At 34.8% G+C, this 16,018-nt stretch overlaps 1 protein-coding gene across 1 annotated transcript in view; it reads right to left on the reverse strand.

The window, feature by feature from the left end:
* The window catches only part of LOC110112447, a 68,355-nt gene extending 58,210 nt beyond the window's left edge, over positions 1 to 10,145 (reverse strand). The window contains exon 1 of the mRNA XM_020844673.2: positions 10,088 to 10,145. The gene's annotated coding sequence lies outside the window, so the exon portion shown is untranslated. The remainder of the gene's footprint in view (positions 1 to 10,087) is intronic.
* Positions 10,146 to 16,018: the final 5,873 nt, after the last annotated feature.

Consider the following 16,018-nt stretch of genomic DNA (forward strand, 5'->3'; position numbering starts at 1 on the left):
ATATCAAGCATGCATTTTCTTTATGGAAACATACAAGTGGATTGTTTAAGAATGATTTACATCAAGCATTTCTTATGGTTATATAAATATTAAATATATGTGCATGTTGACGTGGGAGTATCACATGGAAAAGGAGGCTCTTATGAGCCATGGAAAAGGAAGCTCTTATGAGCTATGGAAAAGGATGGTTCCTATGAACCAATGGAAAAGGAAATGGCCAAATTATGTGTACCTGATCAGTACAAGTGATACTCCTGAGACGGGTGTTATAGTTATAAATATATTAAACTATTTATGAATGTTTCATACATGTTATATACAATTGAAATTACTACTTGAGGCATGATGTTCTCTAAAGGATGAAAGGAAAGGTTATGGAAGGATTATGCATTTTGAAAGTTGAGGTGAAGGTATGTTCTTCTTTGAGTACAACTTTTTTTATGATTGATGATTCTTTTATTAAAATTTCCCAAGCATGCTATAGTTCTCTATCTTAATGTTAAAGTTCATTTGAATTTCCATTCTCACCTATTGAGTATAAGACTCACCCTCGTTGTGGGAATACTTTTCAGGAGGATCTAGGAAGGGGTAAATGGCCAACCAACCACCGCGCACCAACCGTCGTAGGGAGACGACGGGCGGCAGGTTCTTTTGTGTTTTGATGATTTGTATTGAAAGATTAAAATTAGAATGTAAGAGGAAAAGGTTATACTTATGGATCCCCTTTTGTATCTTTTGTAATCTTAATGTTAAATCCATTGATTTGTGATCTTTGAAAGAAAGAAAAGAAAAAGTTTATGTTTGGAAATTATAGTGGCTCTTTCTTTATGTTGATGCTTCATTTTGGAGTTATATTAATTGTTTTATAAAGTTTCTTTTATCTTCTTTATGTCCGATCTCTGTTCCCGCCTCGCACTTGCGAGCTAACCGGGCCGAGTCGTGACATAAAATGGATTTGTTCAATCCAAGCTATGTGTGGACTGAGTTTTAATAGTTCATCCACAAATGTCCATGAAGACTAGATTTTTCCCGTATGGTGCATATTGTATAGACAGTTAATGAGGGACCAAAGAAAAAAAAAAGTTCCTCTGCTCTAAAACAAGAAGATTGCATAATTCACAGAAAAAGGGAACACTAATATCCACAGTGAAATTATTTGTAGCTTGTCACAAATCCAAGCTAACTGTTTGTGATCTCCACCCTTCCCTAAGCGGACAAAAAGTTTAACAAATCACTTTAGAATATTAAGATGCATTTGACAAGACCACATAATACCATGGAAGTCATATGTCTAACCCTCTCTTTAAATATCAGAAATGAAGCCACATCTTCTGGCAAAAATATGAACAAAGCCCATCAAAGGTACTGAGCTAAAAATATACAAAAGCAAACATGATATTTCTTCCATGACCATTAACAGGAAATGATTGACTCGTACTCTAGTTATAGCCATTGAAGCATGATAAACAAATTAACAACTGACTCATGACTTCTCTTTCTGTTTTATTTCTTACTCTTGTTCTTGTCTTTTACCATCATTCCATCATTTCCTTTTCTCTCCACTAAAAATGATGCTCAACAACTTTAGGGCATAAAAAAGCCCCCTCTTGAGCTAAATAAAAATAATTTTCGCAAAAAAAAAAGATAAAATAATATTTCTGCTCCTCTCGAACCTACTCACATTCATGATAACATTTCACATACAAAGTAAAAATTAAACTAAAAAGAAGTAACGGTTATCCTAGGGCATAACTACTCCTAATCCCCCATTCCTTAGTATTGAACAAACTCCTCAAATAAAATCATAAAAGTTCATTTTTTTAGATAGGGCTTTGGCAATGCCCAAACTTTAGATAGGACTTCTTTGAAAGTGAACATAGTTCGGTGTTTTTGAAATACAAATCTGAAGTGGTTCAACCTAATTGACCCACCTAAATAGGTCATATATATATATATATAACCCAATTGGAACTAAGTAATTTGCCTAATTGCATATCATCCAAAACATCAAATCCTAAGAAGTTGTACTTGCATGATTGCATCTGATGGCCAAAAGGATATATGATGCAGGACTAAAATGTGTTAAATGGATGCGTTAAGAATTGCACGATTTCTTGAATAAGCAAGTAAGATTAAAAATTATTAGCAATCAAAAAAACAATAAAAAACAAGAGAATGGTGCCTACGTTTAGGCTAAGCCACTTGCCAAACGCTTGAATTATCAAAACAAGTTAGAAATTCAACATGCGAAGTAAATAGCTTTCAACAAAATCTCTAATCTAACAATAAGATTAGAAGCATAGAAAGCACGCTCAATCCTACGTTTACTAAGCTTAGGCATAAGGCGAAGCACGGATCTTGTGATTCGTCATCACCAACAAGATTAGGGTATTAGGAAGGTAATTGAAAAGGGGAAGAAGTTCACCTTTGTCAAAACTGAACAAGCATGCGAGATGTTGAATAAGTTCGTCGTAGCTTCCCTTGAAGGTTCAACTGGAGAGGAAGAAGCCTCTCCCAAGCATGAAGTGTTGAAGGTAATGATCCTTTGTTGTCCTTGCCATTTCCCCTTGAAAGAGAGATGTTTCTTTCAAGAATCCAAGTAGGAAGTGGCAAGAGAGGGTGGCCGGCCTAGGGGAAAAGGTTTTGGGAAATTAGGTTCAGATTTTAGAGAAAAAAGGTGGAGGGAAATCAAGCAATTATTTCCTCAATTAGTCCTTTTAGTTTGGAAAGGACTTAGGTGTGGGGTGGGGCGGCTAGGAGAGAAAGGAAGAGGATTTGAAATCTTTCCAAAGGGGAATACCTTGAAGTTGGAAAGTAATTAGGAGGTGGGGACGCAAGCCTTCTTAAATTAGGAATGGAGAAAGAGAGAGGGGTTTGGGAAATAAAATCAAGCCTTCTTAAATTGAATTATTAAATTAGGAAGGGCTTAATTAATTCCCAATTAATTTTAAAATTCAAAGGGCTGAAATTTGGCAACTTTCCTAAAATAGGATTTGCATTTTAGGTAATAATTTCAAATTCAAATAGATTTGAATTTGCAAATTAATTGAGTAACCTAAAATATTAAAACCCCATTTGGAAGGAAATAATTGCAAGCATTGATGGAGGGAACCCAAAGGGGAGCAAGGGGCCGGCGGTTTGGTGGGTGAGCCATGGGTGGGGTGAAGGGAAAAAGGGTCGGGTGAGGGTGGAAGTGGAGTTGGGTTTAACCAATGGAGAGGGGGAGTTGTATGGTGGCCAGCGGCTTAAAGAGCAGGGAGGAGTTCTAGGCCGGCGGCTAGTTAAGGGAGGAAGGAGGGGAAAAAAGATAGAGAAGGTAGAACCACAAACCCGGCCGTCTCCAAGGTTGGTGGGTGATCCGATTTCCCTCTCCTAGGGATTCATCTCTCAAACACTCTCAACATCTCACAAAGAAATCTAGCAAGGGGAAAATTTTATCAATCAGTCATTCATTAACTTTAGAAGAAGAACATAAGGGCTATAAATAGCCTCGTACAAAAGGACTCAAAGATAAAAGACGACATTGCCCTTAGGGCTTACATATGACCTCCCTTAGGTAAGGGGTAAAACGGGAAAAAAATACAACATAAATAACAAATAGCATAATAAAACAAATACATGAAATGACTCAAAAATACATCGACTCGATCGTGGCCATAGATCGACGACCACGCCTCTGATATACTTACCATGCTCTGATGTCCCCATCAATATAGCTGACTCAACAACTGATTTTTAGTGTTTAAAACCACTTAAACCCATTTAGCCATGGTTAAAATATGGATTAAAAGAGATTAACATAGGTACAAGGGGCCAATCAAAATTCTCCATTAGTTAGCCCTTGTTACTGGATTATTCCCCCTCCCCAGCAAGAGGGAATCCAAAGCCATGGAAACTCCACTGTTAAGCTCAACCAAAAATATATAAGAGACCATAACCAATCACAAAGCTAATAGAGCATACTATCAACTTCCTTGAGCTCACAGCAATCAACTCTACCCAATAACCCACCTTGTTGACCACCGATGAGCTCAGATAACCCCTGACCCAATCATAGATTTTGGGCTTTCTATGAGCCACAGATCTAGCCAACTTTTAGCTCATCATAGAGGGTTTTTTTGTCTCTTACCTAGGTGATGAGGGGTCAATTTCAGTGAGCCCTATGGATCACACAGGTATAAAAATCCAACCCTAGCTAGTTGTAGGAAGGTCTAGTTCATGGGGTAATCAGGGTCACGGTTGAGTGAGCCAAGGGATTAAAGAGTAAGGCCTGAGCCTCCTCTTGCTCCATATACAAAGATCCTCATGAGAAGCTTTATGTAACAAGAAAAAGGCTCAAATAGGGCTGGGGTCAACTGGCCTGAGCTCAGCTGATCATAACCCATTTTTATTCTCCTCAGCCCGCAACAGCAAGGAAGATAAAATCACAATAGTTCCGAATTTTTTAAATTAAGTCCAAAGGCTCTGATCCAGCCAAGCTGAGCACCTTCTTGATTTATTCCTATTTAAAAGGGATTTTAATGGAATTGATTAAGAAATTTGCAATGAATAGTCCTAAAATCCAAATCACGTGGAATTTTTAGCATAGATGCACTATGTTTTGAGAAATCAATAATAAATAGTTTTAGGGGAAAATTCCATAATTTCTAATTTTAAAAAATCTTCAACCCTCGGTTTTAATTAAAAATTAGTTATATGATGCCAAAAAATCCCAAATTTTTTGGAGAGCTCAAACAAATCCTAATAGCCTTCTAATAAAAATTTGGGAGTTAAATGAATAATGGTATGCAAACTATGATTTTTCAAAGTCTAAAAGTAACTATTAAAAAATCCCAATGATTAATATTTTTTTTTTGAAAATTCTGAGAAAACTAAGGCATGTTTATAGTGTACTTCAAGAACTTAACTAATTTTTTGGGAATTTTTTTAAGCCGTCTAATATGGTTGATTATTCAAAAATAGGCATTTTGCATACTTCTAAACTTTTACACCCTTTTAAATAATTCCAAAAAATTTCAATAAATTATGGAAGTGTACCTCAAATGAAAATACACAGTCATGAATTTTCCCAAAGGCTCTTTTGGTCATTCATATAGTCTTCCTAATTTTCAAAGTAAAAATAAGAATATTTTTTTCAAAATTACATATTAATATGGTGGGCTCACTACCATGAAAGCCTCTCGAAAGGTGTATCTTGCTACTATAGACATATCCTGAGATATATAGAATTATTTAAGATTTTTTCCTATTTTTAATAATTGTAATATGCAATATTTCAATTATTTAATCAAGAAAAATACCTTAAATATCTTTGGAGGAACTTGACTATTTTAGTCATTAAAACAAGTCATATCATAGCATCCTATCTGTTTGTAAAATTCATTACAATTGGGGATGCTATAAGTGTGAATATCCAGATAAATATCCTAATTTTTCTTAAGATTAAAATATATAATGAAATATTAAATAAATCTAAAAGACGGTATGAGAACTTCCCTAGATACATCAATAGTTGTTCACAACGAAAAATCAACCTGGAACACTGTATATGATCCTCTCATGTTCATTTAGGCATCATTAGAACATATAATCATAACATCTACACATTGGTTGTTTGGTTTGATTAATTTGATTTCAATCTGAAAACTTCCAACCTGAGTTTAACTGACATAGTTTTAACTCTACACAATATATTTGAGCATAGTTGATGAGTTCACCACCGTTGGAGAGCTAATCAATAGGGGATTATACTTTTCTAGGATGACTCACACAACATGCTAGATTAGTCAACCCTAGATCTCTACTAGGCCCCAATAACCTTGAACTATTTTTAAAGGCCACTCTGGTCTACCCTTTGCTGCATCATTAGCATGCACATCATCTTGATTACACTTTCCTATGATGACTCACACAACATGCAAGGCTAGACAACCCCAGATTCCTCCCAGGCCCTACCTTGAACCATTCCTAAAGACTACTCTAGTTTACGCCGTGTCGTATAATTAGCATATATACATCATCTTGATTGACATAGTGAGATATTTGAGGTAATTAAAATACAGCCAATAGTATAGTTATACATCCTAATTAGACTTCCTATGAACTTAGACAAATCACTCTGGTTAAGTGTTTTTCAATATAATCATACTAGTTTGATTGTGCTTTCTACTCTCCTCAATCTTGCCCAATTGGTTAGGAATTTTATTAGACTTGTCATGTTATATTTAGTGAAGCCTACTCTTAGTATTGTTAGGCTTTTATGACAATACTACTTACCTTCTTAGTCATGCTTTTTTTACTAAGAAGTATTCTTAAATTAACCAAGCTCTCTTGGCTAAGTTCATCTTTCAGTGTAGTCATACGCCTTTGACTATATTATCTTGATTTAATCATACTCTTCTAGTCAAATATGCTCCCTTCTATTCATGTTCTTTTAACTAGCACATCCCAATTTAGCCGTGCATTTTTGGTTAAATTATACCCAAACTAGATCATATCATATTTGGATGAGTTAATTCCAATAGAACTCCACTAGTGACTCTCTTTATAGATCCTTTGAGCCTTTGTCATATCACATTTAGTTAGGTCTTGTCCCGAATCGATCATGCTTTTTAATTGGGTCATTCTATTGTTCAATCATCTCTTATGATTGAACAATAACCAATTATGGATATACACGGATACCATACCATTCCTTACCTTCTGAATAGATGGTCTCTATTTGAATTGGCACTGCACTTCAAACATTTGAAACTTCTTTTGAATGTCTAGAACATTTCTATCTTTCAAGTGTTTGAATCACTGCCAAATACTTGAATTTTGAGCTTGGCAGATAATCATTCTATCTTTTTCATATTGGTTGCATTTGCATCTGCATGAAATGAGTCAGCAGACTCAGCACTTGACCAAAAAATGCAAACCATAATAGCTTTTGACAGTAGTGTATGATTAGGTAGTTAGACTATCATTATTAGATGATGGTTCATCTGATAATGAAAGTTATTCTCTCATAACCGAATATAATATGATTGTTTAAGGAATACAATCAACCTAGAGCATGTCATCTTACTATTTCAAAAATCAGTCATTTAAAATCAACTAAATTAAGATGATAAACCTTAATTTAGTTGGATTCCTTAAGATGAGCTAATTTCATAGCTTGTCATACCTATATGAGTTAACCCTTATCGCACTAAGACTTTCGCACACACTTAGATGTTGCTATAGTCCACAACCCCTTAGTCACTTAGCACAAGGAGGTTGTAGTTAGGTCAGTAGCTTGTTAGAAATTCCTTTGAGCCACACCGCATATAACTTTGTGAGTTGGGTTCTTTGTTAGTTAGGATGTTCTCTAGCTTGTGCTTGATTTTTTTGTTGCTTTATAATATTAGAAGTATCGTATAAATATTTTTTTATATGTGCCGGTCATACGACCATTGCCCTTTTAGTTTTACAAGGGTCATATATCAAATATTTAAAATACCCAATGAATAAATATCCGATATGCCATATATTATTTAATTTATTTTTCTAGTATTTTACGATATGCTTTGATGGATCCATTTAGCACTATGTTATTTTTATTGTATTTTGAGAAAGCTTCGTATATACAAAAAGGTTTAAACAAAAGTTCTAGATTTAATGCAAATGTTCATCCGCTTCCAGCAACACCTTTTCTAGTATCCAGGAAACGTTTATATATATTTGAACCAAATGATAAGAATCAGGAGCAAAGGTATCACCTAAACTAATGCCTTCTTGTCACTTACATTTTTAATATAGTTATAGGAGCCTAAGCATGTAATTAAAAACACAGTTTCTATTTTTATTTAAAGATATGTACGAGTCAGCCTGCTCACCTACAACAGCCTACTCTATATTATTTTATATAGCCATCACAGCACACTGTTTTGTTTACACCTATTTTTTTATTGTACTTGTATGTTGTATTCGCTTTGTCGCCGATATGTGATTGTTTGAGCCGATATGTGATTGTTTGGGATATAGACGATGTTGTGATAGGCTTTTAAGATAACAATTTTCCATCAACTTAAATAAATTCATAAATTATTTAAAACTCAATTTAGAAAAGGATTTTTACTTAAAAACTAAGGCTCTCTCAAGCCACTTTTTAAATAAAATTTATTCTCTTGGTGTCTCCTAAACAAGATATATGATTGAGCTAGCCAGCAATCAAAACCCTCAAGCATTGTTGCGCGCTCATAATGTGACATATGGAACATACATGATAAAAGTGCTTGACCTTACCTGAAGACAAATAACTTTGCATTACCTAACAAAATCGTTAGGATAAAGCTATTTTATCAGGCATGGATTTTAATATGCCTAGGTGTTGTCTTATTATGCTGGGTTGTAGCAATCCTGACCAAGACAATATTGTGAGTTCAATTGAGTGGCTCTAGTTGTGTATATTTGGGCTATTTTATTTATTTTTTTCATAGGAAATTTTCTATACCACTAGAGATTGTAAGTCATACATCTTTTCAAATCCATATTTAGAATTCATTTGTCTAGGAAACCTAAGTTTCCCTTCCTTTGTTTGAGATCATAAAACTAACTTTAAATGATGCAATTCATGGTTGGGTCAACTATCTTCTCAACTAAATAATTTTAAACTTGATAGCTTGAGGATGATGGATCCATGAAGTCCTGAGTCCTGACCATGCACTTCTTACTACTTGCCCACTACCCTTTTGAACCTATCGTATTCCTTTGTTGAGTCTTTGATGATTTGGTCACTTTGACTATATGGACTTTTTATGTGTAGATGATCATCTTGCTTGGTCATGGTGATTTACCCTTTATCTTATAGATTGATATGTATTTAAGAAAAAACTGTAATATATTGTCAACGATTTTTAAATTAGGGGCCCTTTGTTTTATAATTAACCCAATCAAATCAAAATTAAGGCATGTTTTGTTTACAGAGAGTTGCACATGGAGGGGACCTCAAGCTTAATTAACCTTTGGGAGCCTGGTCTTTTTGAAAGATAGAGTAACCGATATTTTGTTGATTCAATTTAAGTTTTTGAAGATATAACTTCTTGTAAATATTTTAACGCGAGTTTAGATAAGATTTATGAGCCTGTAATTTTGGACATCATTTCTTATCTCCTCTCGTGAAATCTCATGTACGAGAAAAACACTATCATCATCCTTTTTTCAGCACCAACACATTCACAATAGCATAAAAGCATACATAGCTATTAAAATACATCTCGGGAAGGAAAAATTAAAATATCAATTCATAACCTTTGAAATAAAATGTATTTATGTTTTTCAAGCATGGAGAAATTAAAAACTCCATTACAATAATCCTATGGAACTTATTTAATTTGAGTACAAAGTTTTAATGGCTAATATCTTCCGAATGTTATTTACTCAAACAATGGACTAGTGGAGTTATAAAAACAACTTATAACCCCTAATCTAACAATTAGAAAATGTTGCCAATGCACCCAAAAAAAATCATATTTTGAGAGCTACGAACCTAAAATTAAAATGAAAAAAAAAAGGGAGATATAGCTAACTGCTCGACAGCTTAATACAGAAAGTTTGTTTCATACAAACACCAAAAGCTCGATCTTTTCAAGGTTCCTTTAGGGAGAACTGAGCCGTATATTCAAGCAGATATAAAGAAAAAGTGAGCTCCAGTGGTTAGTTGTTCCCACACCAAGTCGTTTTTCCCCTTACTTCAAGTTATCAGCATCAAAGTAATTCAAAAACAATAAAATACAATTTTTTCTTGAAACAGTTTACGGAACGCAAGCAAGAAGGCGTAAAGAGGACAATCCAACAAACAAAATAACTTCTGCCTAGTATCCACGGCTACAGTATATCCAAGGCAGTTTGGCTAGGGGGTGTTTGGTATCGGATTTGTCTTCACTTTTAAGTAGGATTTAACCTCAATCCAGCCAAACACCTTTTCGCGAGCATTTAAATCCGGGATTTACGGATTTATGGCATAAATCCGGTAAATCCGGGTAAATCATAATCCCATCCTTTCCCGGATTTAACAATATTGACGGGATTTGGCCGGAGAAGAGAGCGAAAGGGAGAAAGTTACCTTCAAAGCCAGCGAGCTCCCGTTGTTGAATCCGATCAAAATGTCGTAACTTCCGATCCGACAGGAAGGGAAAGTCGACGAAGGAGCGAAGTCGAACAGCCACGAAGGAGCGAAGTCGAACAGCCACGAAGGACGAAGGAGCCGAAGAAGCGACGCGTGCAATCTCTACACCTCCTGCGAAGCAACGAGAGAAGATGAAAGGCAAACCCGACACCCCTGAAGTTATTACTGCTTAACTTAATTAATATAAGTTAAAATAATAATAATTGAGTAAATTAATAATATAATTAGTGCATAAAATATTTATCTAATTTAACTTAATTGAAAAATTAATGATATATTAATAATTAAATATAATATCATTAGCTTAATTAATATAATTTAAAAGATATATTACTAAATATATAAAGTGTAATAAAAATTAATAAGTAATTTGAAAAATTGTCAAACAATTTTTATGGATTTAACAGGATTTAAAAGTTGTCATTCCAAACACAATTCAAAATTTATGCCGGATTTACAGGGTTTAGTAAATCCTATTAAAATTGAATCCAATCTGATACCAAACACCCCCAACTATCGGACTTAATTAAATAGGATTTAGTAAATCCTAATAAAATTTAATCCAATCTAATACCAAACACCCCCAACTGTCGGACTTAATTAAAATAGGTTTTACTAAATCCAATCTTGTGAGATCCCAACTGTTTGGCTATTAGTTCCAGGATTTAAAATTTGTTACAGGTATTTAACAAGTGCAAGATTTAACTAACAACAAGCTGAAACGGGATTTCACAAAACAGCAATATTTAAAGTCCTCAAAAATAAGTCTGATTATAGGCTTCTACCAAACAGCTAAGCATGTAAGCAACAAAAGAATTTCAATACAACAGGGAAGGCATGCAAAAAAAAGGAATGGCTAATCATTATATTTGAAAAAGAAGAATGCTAGAAAGCAAGAGTATACAAAAACAAAACATCAAATTCATGCAAATATAGATCGAACGAAGAACCAAACAAAAAATGCATTCCTCTTCAGCACCTGTGGCAACGAAGCGCTTGCAAGCGTCAATGGCTGCACTAGGAAGTAGACAAAGACGACATAGATAAATTAGAAACAAGAGAACGAACTAGGGCTTCATATGGCAGAACATTGCACGAAGCAGTTAACAGAACTTGATCATGCTCGAACGTCTACTGATATCTGAGGAGTTTAAGCCCGTAATTTCGGTCCAGGAATTCGACTAGTAGGATCATTTTGGGCATTGACGAATGACGAACCTTGGTTTCATCTTTGAGGGCATCTCCAACCGAAAACTTCATTTTTCACGGCAAAGTAATGCAAAACTCCAAAATGGCGCGGTGATGCTCCAATTGAACGACATTTTAGGTGTTTTTGAGAAGGCAACGATCGCCCTCCCTTTCGCGCGTTTTTCCTGTTGAGAGCAAAAAATGTCGTGAGTGAACAGTGCGACGCCAATATTGGCGTCGCACTGTTCATCCGCGATCAAATGGCGTAAAAAATGACGATCGGTTGGAGCAAAACAAGAACGGCAAACAAGTGTTTGCCGTTCGGTTGGATATGCCCTGAGGCGCAACGCCGGCCATGGATTAGCTTCTGTATATGTATAATCTTTGGTTGCTTTAAGCTATTCCCACTTGCCCTTTATATTGTACTTGTAACTATATAGACCTAGGGTCTTGTTTTGTCTCTAGTGATTGAGATATGCGTGCAAACAAATAATAAAGTGCATGCCCTTGCTTGTAAAAATAAATAAATTTTAAAATATATGAATTCTTTTAAGAGACAGTATTTAAGATTTTTTAAAATATTATATTAAATGAAAACAAATGAGCTTCTTACAATATATGAAATTAATTATATTTTGAAGATAATAAATATCTTGTTTAAAGTAATAAGATGATAGATAAGTACTAATACATACTATATAATTCTAATGCAAGTATTATCACTTGAATTTGTAAGTTACTATTGTTTTCAATTGATAAAGCACGAACAATATACGAAAATGAGCTTGAGCAAGTCCCAACAAACTAAACCAAAGAATATCATTCAAACCTAATCAAGCTCACATCCTTCGACTTCCTTGATCAGTTGAGTGAGTTAAGCTCGATGTGCCTTAATAATGGATTGCAATCGCCCAATATTGTTCCTTTTTTAATTCCCAGTTTACACATACATGGATAAAGACCCTAACATTCTCTATCACTGTCAAACCTCTCGTGGTGGTAGACAATGGAGAAAAAACCTAAGTTGCATTGACCTAGCCAAAAAAAGGTTTGCGCTTTTTTTAGTTCTTATGACATATAAAACCTTTGATAAGGTTTTTTGTAGTGATGGATTGCTCTTGAGAAAATAAATACTTCGATGCGAAAATTGTGGTCTATCATTGCCATTTTTTCTACCCTATATTTGATATATATGCCGACCTAGAGTTTTTAGAGTTTTTGCATGTCTTTTATTTATGAATCATTAGTGGCTTAAGATTGTTTTTCTATAAGATGAATGCTTTGATCCCAATATTATGGTATTTCATCGACATTCTTCAGTAACCCTAATTTGATCCACAAATCTTATGGGGCTTGTTTCATGTAATATTGCCATCAAAATTTGTTCTCATTCATTCCATTAGACAACTAGTGTTTAGAGCTTTGAAATCATATATTATATTATACGATAAAAAGCTTCTTTTTGTATGTTTATTATTATAAACTAGTAAACATTTGTTATCAGTCGTCTCATTTAATGTCATGACTATAAACAATTAATATCTATAGCATCTGAAAAAAAAAATCGACAACCTCCCCTCTATTTGAGGGAGGTTCACCCTAAATTCTAAACCTACACAGAAAGCAATAACAACAATTTTTATGCTTTGAATATGGGCATCTAAACATTTTATCAAACTGAAAGGAAGGCAGTTGAGATGCAACTTGAATGAAAGTTTCAACTCCCTGTATAAAATCATTTGTCAATCCTTTTCGACTCGGCAACAATCTGTTATACATCTAATATCTCTGTTCTTGGATAGTCATTTGAACGTTGAAGCAAACATCCCCCTACATAGTTATGGAAATATTTATTAAAACACATGTGTAAACCTTAACAAGTGTACGTGCTAAACTTTCAAACAAGTATACTTTACTTGAATTGGAATGCATTGTCTACCTCTACCTTTATTAACGTAAGTCAAATCTAATACCTCAACTTTCCCTACCGGGTCATCAGAAGGCCTCCGTTTAATGTGACAAAACCATATAAAGCGACTCTCTCAAATCTTATCTTCCACTGGAGCTACTCCAACCTTATCACGTATATGCTCACTTCGTATCCTATCTCTAAGGGTCAAGCCACTCATCCTTCTCTTTTATTGACCACGATTCGGCACCATAAAGCATTGCAGATCTCACCACCATCTTATAGAATTTTTACTAAAGTTTGAGGGGGACTATTCTATCACACAATAACAAGCCCGATTCATTCCTCCATTTCAACCATCAAACTTGAATTGTGCTGATAATATCCCATTCTATTTCACCATCACTCTAAACAAAATGTTCAATATATCTAAAACGTGTACTTTTATTAATTATTTCCTCACTAGGTCTATTGCCACTAAAATTACACTATATATATTCAATTTTATATCTACTAAAGTGAAAACCTTCAGACTCTAAGATTGACCTCCATAATTCGATTTTACCTTCAACTCACTCTCTAGTCTTATCAACATGTAGAATATCATCAACAAAAAACATACAACAAAGTACACCTAAGGCGACACTCTCTAATCTCATCATCCACTAGAGGTACTCATGATTAATGAAGCATATAAAAGATGCATTTGAACTTACAAATATAACTATTAATCATATGTCGAACCAGCTTTCATATTTCCACCAAAAGCCATCATAATGAATAAATACATATTTAAGAAAACTCTTGAATAGAAAACCCACATAAAGATGACTATGAATATTTACCATTGAGAAAGAAGGCACGCAAATGCTCTCAAACATTCTATATACCCTTCCAAAGAAAATTATAAAACATTTCAACATAAATCAAGCCATCTTGTATTTGAATAGTTTAATCTCAAGAACTCAAATCAGCATGAAGCATAGTTCTCTACAACAAAGTACATCTTAAGTCACAAACCGCTCACTAGGTTTATTGCTACTAAAATTACACCCCATATATTCAGTTTTAGATCTACTCAAGCGAAATACATAAAAAAAAACCTCACCTTGCAGGCGGCATCGCGCACGGGATTGGAACCAGATGTTCGTCGGCGGCCTTGCAGTGGGAGTTCGAGGGCGGCCCGTGTGATAGTCGGCGATCGGAGACAGGTCGTCGGCGGCTAGAGGCAGCTCGGTCGCGTGAGAGGCGGGCGGAGGAGACGGGCGAGCACGACCGAAGAGAGAGATGTGGAGAAGATGAAATGAAATGAGAGGCTCAGGCTGGCTCATTTTAGGGCTTTTACCGGTAGCTTCTACCGCCGGTAAGTAAATCACTTAACACCGGTGGCTTTGGCCGCCGGTATAGCACCGATAACTTTTAAAGCCGACGTTTTACTTGGCGGTTCTGTGACTGCCGCTATTACCGGCGGCATAAGCTTCCATAACGGCCGGTTGAGCCACCGATATTCGTCGGCGTCTAAACCGCCGTTAGTACTGGCGGCAAAACAACCGCCGGTAATGGCTGAATTTCCTGCAGTTATTTTATTAAATATGGTAAGTTTACAATTACAAAATTATAAAATTAATTTGGCCAAAATATGTTAATGACTCGTATTCGGTTTTTTATTTTTTACCCATTTATTAAACACTTCACGTCCTCAAGTTGATTGGATTCAAGTCGGGTCAATTTCGGTTTTGGCCTGAACTAAATCCGTCGAATCGTTTTGACACCTTTACATACCGGTGCACACGCCAGTATAAGGCAACATGGCTCTGACCAACATGAATCAGTTAGTCATTTTCAACCAAAATTTCTTGCTTTTATATAAATTTCTTGTAATGTATATCAAAATAGCATATATTATACACACATCTTATGTAATTATAATAACATGTAATTTTATATCGTGTACTTGTTAATATGGATATTTTATGCCAAGATAAATTTTAGACCTTATGAATAGTATTTTTATGTATGTCATTATTTCAAATCCAAATTTAGTGTACTGGTTCCTAATCATTTAGTACTTGGTATTACTCTATTTATTTTTAATAAAATTGATAATGTAAAACTAGCTAGTGAAATCTCGACATAAACCTCCCTGCCAAAATATTCATGATGATGATATTTATTGCATATTGAATTTTATACGATGAAAGATTACTACATTGGGAGATATTGCATTGTTATCAAATTTAGGAGCGAGAAAATTGAAACTACACAAAATCATTAAAAATAAAAGTATGGTTAAGATTACCTAACATAATGAAAGCAACTTTCACATGTGGAGAATAGATACGATTTCCCTTAGATAAACTTTCTCTCGCCTCTTTCCTCCTCTCTCTCTCCCTTCGCTTATGGCCGAAAGAGCTAATTGGGGGAGGGGGGAATTGTGGCGATGATTTTAATAAAATAAATTTAGATTTTTTACATAACATTCAGAACCTCAACACTATGGTGCTCACTAAAACCATTATAAACATAAGAAATACGCGTTACAATGTCTAGATCCAACGTCATTGCATTGACACACTCATATCTCAAGATATAGAGGGGCAACATCATTGCGCTTAGGGGCATAATCCCTCAGCACTCCACATAGAAAATTCATGCATATAAATTTTTTTTTTTTCATATGGAACATTTACAAATCATTAATATGTATTTAAGATAATTTTTATGCTACCCCAACTCTTCTCTTATCAACCTTTAAATCATTACCTACGACC

This window comes from Dendrobium catenatum, unplaced genomic scaffold (assembly GCF_001605985.2).
Source record: "Dendrobium catenatum unplaced genomic scaffold, ASM160598v2 original_scaffold_36778, whole genome shotgun sequence".
Classification (NCBI taxonomy): Eukaryota; Viridiplantae; Streptophyta; class Magnoliopsida; order Asparagales; family Orchidaceae; genus Dendrobium; species Dendrobium catenatum.